Below are 11,253 nucleotides of genomic sequence, written 5' to 3' on the forward strand. Positions count from 1 at the left end.
CTGTACGTTAATATTTCTTCAAATATCTTCACTTACCGTTCGATCTCTCAGCTTATTTCTTGTAATTCTTCTTAGTACTCTCATCTCCGCCGTTTCCAGTAGCCTTTGCGTTGGGGCTGTGTCGGGTCTTGTTTCTGAGGCATATGTCATTATTGATCTTACACTGGCTTTATAAATTCTTGACTTCGTCTCAGTGTTAATGTGTCTGTTTCGCCACATAGTGTTATTAAGGCATCCTGCTAGTCTTTTTGCTTTTTGTAGTTGATCTCTCAATTCCTTGTCCAGGTCTCCATAGCTAGACAGTGCAATTCCTAGGTATTTTATTTCTATTACTTGTTCAATACTGATGCCATCAATTTATACTTTACATCTCGTTGGTTCTTTGCTGACTACTATTGTTTTAGATTTTTGAGATTAAAATGTCATATTAAATTCTTTTGCCCTTATCTATTAATATATCATAGGCTATCAATATTGCGTCGTCTGCGTAACAGAGTATTTTTATTTCTTTGTTTCCCATTCTGTATCCTCTTCATTTGTTAACGCTTTTGATGATTTTATCCATGAATCCCCTTGTTTTTGTCCATCTATTCTGACTTCCATTTTGTTGTTTTGGTAGATGTTTTCTTTTGATAGTTTTTATAATATTTAGGGGAACTTCTCTACTATACAGAAGATGCATTACATCTTTAAGTCCTACTTGGTCAAACGCTTTTTTTTTAGGTCAATCAAACAAAGAAATGCTGGTCTATTATACTCTAGTGATTTCTCATTAATTTGCTTTATAACGAATATTGCATCTGTAGACGATCTTCCACTACAAAAACCCTCTTGTTCATCTGCTAAACTCATCCTCTGATTTATTAGCACTTACCTTATCAGTATTTTTGAGAGACATATATTGGGAAGGATATTGGGATCTCTTAGATTGGGAAAGGCCCTCTATAGACAATTATACAACCCAATAAGAATGGATCATAAGAGAACCCTTAGTAAAACGCTTATTGGAACTATAGAAACCAAAACATCAATTCCCAAATTTAGGAATTTCCAAATGAGGAACAAAATATAAATGTTCATAATTATTCTGTATTATCCTGGGTACAACATTTATCATTTGATGGTCTCATAAATGCAATATTAGAATGACTAGACCAAGTAATGACTATGGAAAAATATTTCCAAAACTTTCGTGGTCAAAACCTAAATCGAGGTAAGAAAATTATACATCGAACTGCAGACTATGTTTCCCAAAGGGTGCAGATATACCCCTTTGTCTCGTAAAAACATACTTCAGACAAAGTGTATTCATGCAGATCAAGTATTTTAATAAATGCTTCAAAAGCCAGGTTATCAGTGCCAAAAAGAAAACAAGATGGAGACATTAATGATCAATCAAGCAAAAATATTAAAAAAATATAAAAAAATAATTATGTAGTAGGTATCCTAGCCGACCTCTAAGGGCCGATAATTCATTCAATAGTTAATCTAGTGTTGATGAAAATTCAGTATACGCGACAAATTTTCAGTGTAAAATGGAGATTGAAGTCCTAGATTTCAAACTACCCACATATCAACAGTTTTCGATTCAAATTACTGTACTCTTGTGACGTATTCGCGGACTTAATGTTCATTAGTTAGTCGGAGTAAGCAACCGTTGTAAGTGTAAGAATCGTACATCGGCCAGTAGAAAAATAGACCGAGGAAGACGTACACAGACGAAGTGAAAACCGATGCTAAAGAGATATTGAAAGTGGATAACTGCAGGAGAGTCTTCCAGCCAAGGAAAGGGATGTTTGGTGGGGAGAGCAGGGCCCGACTTTGATTGTAGCGTCTTGGAGATCGATAGAGAGAAGGCCGTATACTGTCACGTCAACAGTTGGAATATACTCTAAGGACATCTCCTTCACTTTATGTTGTTAAACACCTTTTAAATCAACATACCGCAAAAAATTATTTTTTTTTACGTTAAAGATTAGTTTCTTTCTGTTTTTCGGGTTTTGGTTGCGTTTTATAAATGTTTTCGGGGGGCAGTTGAACCCTTAAATCCCTTTCCCTGGTTACACCCGTGATATAATTTACCATTGTTGTGTATTTTAATTGAACTTCTGTACTAGTTCTATAGTCGTATTTTCTGTTCCCTCTTATTTTTCTCCCCAACAATCTCTCCCTAGTACACACTCGTATATTCGATTTCACTTTTTTAATAACGTTGCCGTTCACGTTTCATTACTCTAATTGTGAACGTGCATAAAAATAAAACGAGCTAAACACAAAAGCTGTATTCACAAATTGTGCTCGGACTATAACAGTTCGTCTACACTTAACTTATCAAGCTAAACCGTCTGTAAAACTTTCACCCAATTTTTTTGTTTTACCGGCTTTTCACGGAAAATTGCATTCTCGCTAGCATCGGCTACATCTACCGAGTGCGTCCGGTTGGGTTCTATCACAGAAGCGACGCCGACGACAGTGAAACAATGATCCTGCTGCATAGAGTTGGGAGTGACGTATTTAATTAAAGTTCTCGAAGTTTCGAGTAGGTATTAAAAAGTATTAAACTCATAAAATAAATTTTGGTGGTAGGGATTTGTGTTATTCTTTTTATGTGAACCGAACAATGTTATGATGGGTGGTTTTTAATAGTTTACAGAAGAAACCAGATAAAGGAAAGTGGATTAAAACTGAAACAAAGCAAAATGTGTGGCTTGCGGGTGATTAAACTGAAATGGAGAGCAAAGGAGTATGACCACTAAGGGTTAATAAAACGATTGCAGTTTGTTTTTTTTTAAGTTAATAAAAATTTGCGTTCTTTCATACATAATGCCTTTCTATACATAGTTTGTTAATTTTTTAATTTTGTCAAATAAATCTATGCTTTCGTTTACATTAGCCATATATCTATAATAAAAAAACTTGAAATTGAAGTTGAAAGTTCTGTTGTAGTTGGTATAATTTTTTTTTTGTATTTAATTGATGGCTTTGGATAACCTGATCCATTCAGCCACGATATTTTACTAATTGGAATTATTAATGATTTATTGACCTATTGCATTTGTTAACAAAATAGTACTTCGCCTAGAGGTAAACTAAAGATATATTGTAAACATCAGTATTACAAGAATCAGTAGATTGACAAAAAATCATACTTGTATTCGGTACATTTAGGCCCTAACCAACTTAAAGTGAATATTTAGTACCAATAAGGGGTTACATGATATAGAGATACTTTTCACGCTAAGGTTTCTTTCAAAGCAACCTTTTTATAACACAAGACAGGCAACGGCTAGGAGGTAAACATATAACATAAGGATAGACAGAGGGAACAAAGCTAGATTTATACATTCCATCCAACTTTTTCTTTTACTCCTTTTTAAATATCCCCAAAAAACGACGAGAGATATATAAAACAGAAGATTGCCTCTGGAGAAGAGGTATTTGTTCTTTTATCATATTTTCCAATAGATACTTCATAGCAGCATCATTTTATATGCACCCGAACATAGATAGGCACTTACAGTAGCATGATTAACAAAGCATCTAACAAATATTGAATATACTCTACACGACTACACGAAAACACGTCTTCACTTTTGGTCTGCCGGTAACATAATAATTCTTTCAATCTCTCCCAGACAACCTTCTCAACTCTCTCATTCCCACCATTCCTTTTTAACCAATCATAAGCATTCATCTTTCCCACTTATTTTCGATTTAGAAAATTTTCAACATGATATTTAAAACAAATAAACTACTTTAACTCAAATTACTTTTCAGAAACCATTAACAATTTTGCCTTTTTCAACAGAAATAAGTTTCCAAATTCTTGTTATCTCATATCTAAATCTAATTCTTATTTACTTTCGAAAAATGCCCACCGCAAAATACAATTACAAGTTTCCTAAATCTATAATTATACGGGTTCCATTGTCCTTTCACTATTCACTCAGTCTTTCACGGAAACACTCGTCAGGGTCCCGTCACGGAACAATGTTTCTCTTATTCTAACTATTACAAATAAGTACAGGGTTGTATTTTAACTTATATGCCCGCGGTATATTAAAATAATAAAAAAACTCTTTATTCTATTTCTGATCGATAAACTGATCCATAGCAATATATAGATATATATATATATATATATATATATATATATATATATATATATATATGCTTATGCAAGTTATCCAACAACGCAGATGTTGAATCCGATAATATTACTATTTGTTGATCAGACATTTTCTTCTCAATAGTCCATTTCAGAGCCACTCCTAAAATGCACTTTGACCCATCTGTGAAAATTCTATATGGCTTAACAAATTTGGCAAGTTGTTTCTGAAGTTGAATGGCATTATTATCATCAAAAATAGGGAAATAAACTTTGGTTTCGGAATAAGAAATATTGAAATTAAATTGTAAGAAATTAGTTTCAACTGAGATTTCCAAATAGAAAGTAACATTAGGAAATGCTATAGCTATAGTTGGAGAATTTTTGTTATGCCACCATTTGTCGACTTATTTAGACACAGATATGTCTGATTTTTTTTTTCAATAGGTAGGTTTGATTATTACCTTGACATTTAAGGATAAACTTTTCAGCTAACAGAATACGTCTAAAATGTAATGGAGGTTTCTTACGTTTGGCTAATAGATTTTCAATAGATGTAGATTTAAGTGCACCTAAAACCAAACGCAGAGCTTTGTACTGGATTCGGTCTAATTTTTAAAGTCTAGTATTTGTAGCAGAACCATATAAAAAGCAACCATAGTCAACAATGGACCTGGTATATGCCCTATAAAACATTATATTAACCTTAGGATCAGCGCCCCATTGGTGACGGTTAACGACCTTTAAATCATTTAGGCTTCTTTATATGTTCTTCCCATGTTAATTTGGTATCAAGTGTGACGCCGAGATAAGTATAGTGTTTTTGGGCAGGTATATTTAGATTATCAATTCTAATACTGGATATATTCGGTAAGTGATGACGAGTAAACAACACCACAGCGGATTTATTCAATAAGTTCAAACCCTTGGTTAAGAAAGTATTCTCTTGCACTGTACATAATCTGTTTTATTCAATCAATACATTCCTTATAAGAATCTTTAGAAGTATAAACACAGAAATCATTGGCGTATGTATAAAATTTTTGATTTTGTTCAGAACGAACGTTTTGGTCTTGTCAAATCATCTTCAGTGAACCTGAAAAGTAAGTAATTCCACTAAATTAAAAATAAACGTGGTTGAAATTTTCACTGTTAATTAAAAAATGTTGTTCCTACTGACTACTTACTTTGAAGTATTTACTATATAACCTCATCACCAAGCATTTGGTGAGTTTAAATTGAATATCACATACTTAAAAGTACAAAATTAGACGGTATTATGTTAAAGATTTAACTTTCCGGGAGCAATATGTCCCTACTCAAAACGAAACCTACATGAGTATTTGTCTGATGGTCTGCAGAAACCATCCAGCTGAGTTCAGATGCCGGAAATAAAAATTAACTGTTAAACGACAATGATTATGACATCTGAAGGTTTTTGTTATGGATTATTTTTCTTAGCACATTTGAACTTGACTTCTTACGACATATTTCGTGATGTCGCAGAATGATTCTGGTCCTTCAAATGTTTCTATATAGTATGTTTGTGTGCTAGTTGTTTCCTTTGACTTTCTTCAACCAAACGAATGTATACAAACCGTCCAATCTTACTTTTAAGTAAAACATCGATTCCAAAATTAAAGTAACTGAAAAGTAGGTTAGTACTTACATATGAAAAAAGAAAAATAAAGAGTGGTAAAATTGACTTTGAATGTGGAAGTCGAAACGTTAAATAAAAATTTATTTTACATCTTGGAGTGGGTTCCAAAAAATATATTTGAAAAAATACTGAGTACTTATCGCCTCAAATAGCATATGGACAAAAACAAAATCCATATTGCATAATGCTGCGAAAAACATTAAGAATGATAGAGAAGAAAGAAAGAAACAATGGATAACAGACTCCACGTGGACCTAAATACAGGAGAGGAAGTGCTTAAAAGCCACAGGACTGAACAGTGAAAGTGATAAAGAGGCCTATAAAGCGCTGAACGGTCAAATAAAACGACTCTGCAAAAAGGACAAGAACACACACTTGAACAAAATCTGCAAGGAAATAGAAGGGCATAAAACCAAAACTGAGACCAGAGACATGTTTAAAAAAATAAAGCAGATAACACGTTCCTTTACACCAAACTACTTTGCTATCAAAGATTATAACGGAACTCTACTCACTTCTCAAAAAGATATTTTACACAGATGGAAAGAATACTGTGGACGACTGATGATGGAGGAAAGCACAGACGCCCCATCACAACAAGAAGATGCCAGTTTTGTGACGGAACCTGACGTACTCAAAAGTGAAGTTGAAGCAGCAATTATGAGAGAAAAAAGTCAGAAAGCTGCCGGTCCAGATAACATACCTATTGAAATGATTTGGGCCCTAGATGACGTTGGAGTGAATATAATACATCAAATTTGTCAAAGAGTGTGGGAGACAGGTAAATGGCCTGAGGACTGGACAAAATCACTATATATTCCCATACATAAAAAGGGGGCGAAAGATTTATGTAGCAACTATGGCACAATTGCTCTAATTGCGCATTGCAGTAAGATACTCTTACACATAATTCTCGAGAGGATAAAGCCTTTTTTACTACCTAACATTGCGGAGGAACAAGCAGGTTTCGTCCCCGGACGTGGTACTAGAGAACAAATTTTAAACGTACGGCAGATTGTAGAAAAATCCAGAGAATTCAACATCACAACATATTTGTGCTTCATAGATTATAGTAAAGCTTTCGATTTGGTCAACTAGAGTAAAATGTGGCAGGTTTTGTCTGAAATGGGAGTCCCCAATCATCTGATACTGCTAATTAAAAGCCTGTACAATAACAATTGTACTTATATATATACAATAACAATTATGCAAGAGTTAGAATAAATGGGGAACTAAACGATAGTTTCAGGGTCAAAAAGGGCGTGAGACAAGGCTGCATACTAAGCCCAATTCTATTTAACATCTATGGTGAATGGATAATGCGGAAAGCTACTGAGGACTGGAACGGTGGCATCACCATTGGCGAGAAGAAGATTTGCAACTTGAGATATGCAGATGATACTACTATCCTCGCTAGTTCTGAAGCTGAATTGATTCACCTGCTACAACGGATAGAAGACGTAAGCTTAACGATGGGCCTTAAAATAAACAGAGATAAAACGAGAATCATGATAATTGACAGAACGAACAACAATCAAAATCATCTGGTCATGATAAACAATATCGCTGTTGTAGATAAATTTGTGTATCTGGGCTCATTAATAACCAACAAAGGAGGCTGTACTGAAGAAATAAAGCGGCGGTCAGCAATCGCAAAAAGCGCTATGGCAAAATTAACAAAAATTTGGAAAAGCCATGAAATAACTACCGATACAAAAATGAGACTAGTAAGAAGTCTAGTTTTTCCAGTTTTTACTTATGCATCGGAATGCTGGACCCTTATTGAGAAAGACAAAAAGAACATAGATGTATTTGAGATGTACTGCTGGAGACGAATGCTGAGAATACCATGGGTGGCCCGAAGAACAAATTAATCCATACTGGACCAGCTAAACATAAGAAAAAGACTAAGAACACAAATATCAGAACAAATAATAAGCTATTTTGGACATGTGCTTCGAAGAAATGGTCTTGAAAAACTTACCATCCAGGGAAGTAGAAGGCAAAAGAAATAGAGGTAGATCTCCCACACGATACAAGGACCATATTGTTGCTACCATTGGCGCTCCATTGTCAGAATGTGCTAGAATGGCAGAAGATAGAAAAACGTGGAGGATCATTGGGAAATTTAGCTAATAGCTTCATGATATCACGATACCTGCATCAGGTTAACGACTAAGAAGAAGACTTATCGTCACTTCTTCAAATTAAATATTGCTCTAACACGACTGACTTAAGATTTTAGCAACATTACATATAAGATTAAATCTTAAATTTTTTTAAGTAACCTGAAAGACAATGTTACTTTAAAAAGTAACGAAGTCATCTCTATTGATTATGATGCTCTCAACGACGGACTCCGGCGGTTTTCCATTCTGTTACAAGCGGAGCTGCATTATTACTGTCATTTTCCAAGATTTTACTCACAAGGATTTCTAGCTCCAAAATATGAAATATTAAGAAGATTTATATTAAAGCTGTCTCGTACTGGTGATGAGGGTCGTGTTACTATGGAAGTATGGTTTTAAAATATTATTTGACATAATATACTCACATCGAAAAGGTCATAGTCTAAGATAAGAAAGACCGTTTTATTTAAGAAATTAAAGAGATTTTGTACTTTAATAAATTATTTGCTAATTTTGATTGCCTCCATTCTATATGGCTATTGTTTAGTAGTTGTACAGTGCGTTAAGTTTTAAATTAGATATACACACTATAAATGGCAACACTGCGCGCCGTCGACTTTCCACGAACCTCCATTGCCCCGCCGCCAATAATTTGTTATTATACAATTGTTGTTTAAAGCAATAAGAGTGTAGATTTTTAATTTATTTTTGTAAACAACATATCTGTTTATACGCCCGAAGAAAAGGTTTAAATAATAAAATGGTTTTATGGTGTTAGTTCTGGACAACAGTGTGTAGATTTATTTTTTGTGTTTTTGAGGGGAGACCAATTCCTTGCGCACAGTCAGTTCATATTATTTATAAAAATTTGAGAGTTGCCTCAAAAATTGCAGTAAATGTCACGCTCAAGAAGTGTCACCAGAAAAAGTTGAGGAAAGAGAATACCAGGATACACAAATTTGTGCAACAATCGAGGTATATTCAATACGTTCAAGTAGAAGCGTTTCTAGGGAATTAGATGTTAGTGTGAAAAAAGCGCGGTTACAAGAATTTTAAATATTTGAAAACGCAGCAGCTTTATCCAGATGACTACTTTCGAAGAATGGAGTTTTGTGAAACTCTAATGATGAACCCAATTTTATTAAAAACATTTTATTTACTGATGAATCTTCTGTTTTGTTAGTAGAGAGACACAATCCTTTCATTGTGAGGTATTGGGCGCGGGAAAACCAGCACAGAAGTGTTGTTTACCGAACTCAACGGCCTCAAAAAATTAACGTCTGGACTGGCATTTTAGAAGATCACATAATAGGTCCATTTTTTATTGAGGGCAACTTGAATAGTATATCGAGTATACCTCCATTTGTGACAGAATCATGTTCTTCTCGCTATTCTCAATTATCCTGGTGTAACTCTGGAGAATATTTGGTTCCATCAAGGCTGTCAAGTTTACAACGCTCAAAGAATTAGGGATACTTAAACAATACTTTACCGAATCGATTTATTAGTGGAACATACTATATTAAGTGACCTGTGCGATCTTTAGATTTTACACCTATTGATTTCTTTTTTTTTGGCACATTTAAAAAGCATCATCTACGATCATCCTGAGGCTAGAGCTCAGAATTTGGATGAATTAAGAAACCTAATTAGAGAAGTATATAATTCTATTACAGCAGAAACTCTTACATATGTCCGCAGAAGATTTTATGACAGATTGGGATACTGTTCAGCCGTAGAAGGTCAAATATTTAAATCATTTCTGTAGGACATAAACACATATTTCTTATTTTATTAAGAATTATTTTTTATTTTCAATAAGAGTATATTTTGCGTTTTATCTTTTTAAAGAAATGCGCTTTTATTTTTAATTCAACCACAAAAAATTGTTCACATTATTAAAAACCGATACAAATGCACCGCCTTATTATAGTCAGTGTATTTTTATCGAGTTTATCTTGTGTTTTATGTCTTTATCAAGTTGGCATGCTCCATACTCAAATAACTGAGCCCCTGGGAAGCTCCCAAAGTATTATATGCCAATTATAACAAGACTGCCAGTTTTTATAAAAGTTCTACAAGCAGCATATTGCTTGCATATATTGCAAGCATATATCCATATGCTTGCATTACAACTGTAGCTCAAGATTGTTTTTGTTCCAAATTGAAAACGACGTCCTTGAGATTAACTTACTTCAAAGCTACTACCAGATCCGTTCCACTTTGCTCGTCAGCAAGAATGTTAAAGAGTAAAGTTTTTGGATAGCGCCGTTTCGTGTTCTGGATGACATTCTGGTCCACTGGTTGAATCATAGGTATCATGTTGGGTGATAAGAACATGGCAAAAATTTTACCATCTTCAATACGAAGTTCGTGAGCGGATGGATGACCAGAGCAGTTGTCCAGCAGCTACACTGCCAACCTCAGAAAAGAATTCAGTTTTGAACCAATCCAAGAACAAACCTCTTGTCGCCCATGCACTTGTTTGCCTTTGATACCATACGAGAAGATCAACAGATTTGAATGCACGAGGCTTGTTAGCCGTACCCACAACAAGCAAACGAAGTTTGTGAGTCCCTGAAGCATTTGCACAAGGCATAAAGGTGATTCTTTCTTTCATAATTTTTCGCCCAGAAACGTTCTTTCCTTGAGATGGATTTAATTTGTGTCTGGTAACGCCAAAATAACCCACTTTTATCTGCATTGTAAATTTGCTTGGGTGTCAAATTGTTTATAAATTGATTAGTTACATTACTCGAAAATTTCTCACCAGTAATTTTGAGATGTCTAACTCCCTGACGTCGTTTGAAGTTGTCCAACCGACTCTTACATGCGCTAAAAGCTTGGTGATTTGGTGACATTTCACGATGGAAATGACGGGCTTTTTCACATAACATTTCACCACACAGCGGAACATATTTTCTCTGCTGTTGTATTAACACATGAACAACGAACAACCTTCGGATATTCGGGGGGTTTCATGGTTTTCCTCTTCCTTGGACCGCTTTCCGTTTCGCCGACGAGCTTTTCGATCCTTTCATTGTTCTTTTTAAAGTCCGTTTGATAGATTTGCCACTACCGAACAGTTTTGAAATGAAACCTTAGCTAGTTCCTCGCTGTATCAACTTAAGAATTTCGGTCTTTTGTTCGATAGTTAAAGTCACGTTTCTACGTAGAGCAATCGTGATACAAAAGCACTAACAGAACTTAATAATATGTAGGTTGGCAAGGAAAGTAAAAAACCGATGTCCATCATGTCGATTTAATCTTGGGGGAGGCAAGTGGGAATCGCGCGAGCGCGTTCGGACTACCGCGTAATTTGGACGACCTTGGGTTCGGATTAACGCGACCGTACT

Source organism: Diabrotica undecimpunctata, chromosome 2, assembly GCF_040954645.1.
Source record: "Diabrotica undecimpunctata isolate CICGRU chromosome 2, icDiaUnde3, whole genome shotgun sequence".
Classification (NCBI taxonomy): domain Eukaryota; kingdom Metazoa; phylum Arthropoda; class Insecta; order Coleoptera; family Chrysomelidae; genus Diabrotica; species Diabrotica undecimpunctata.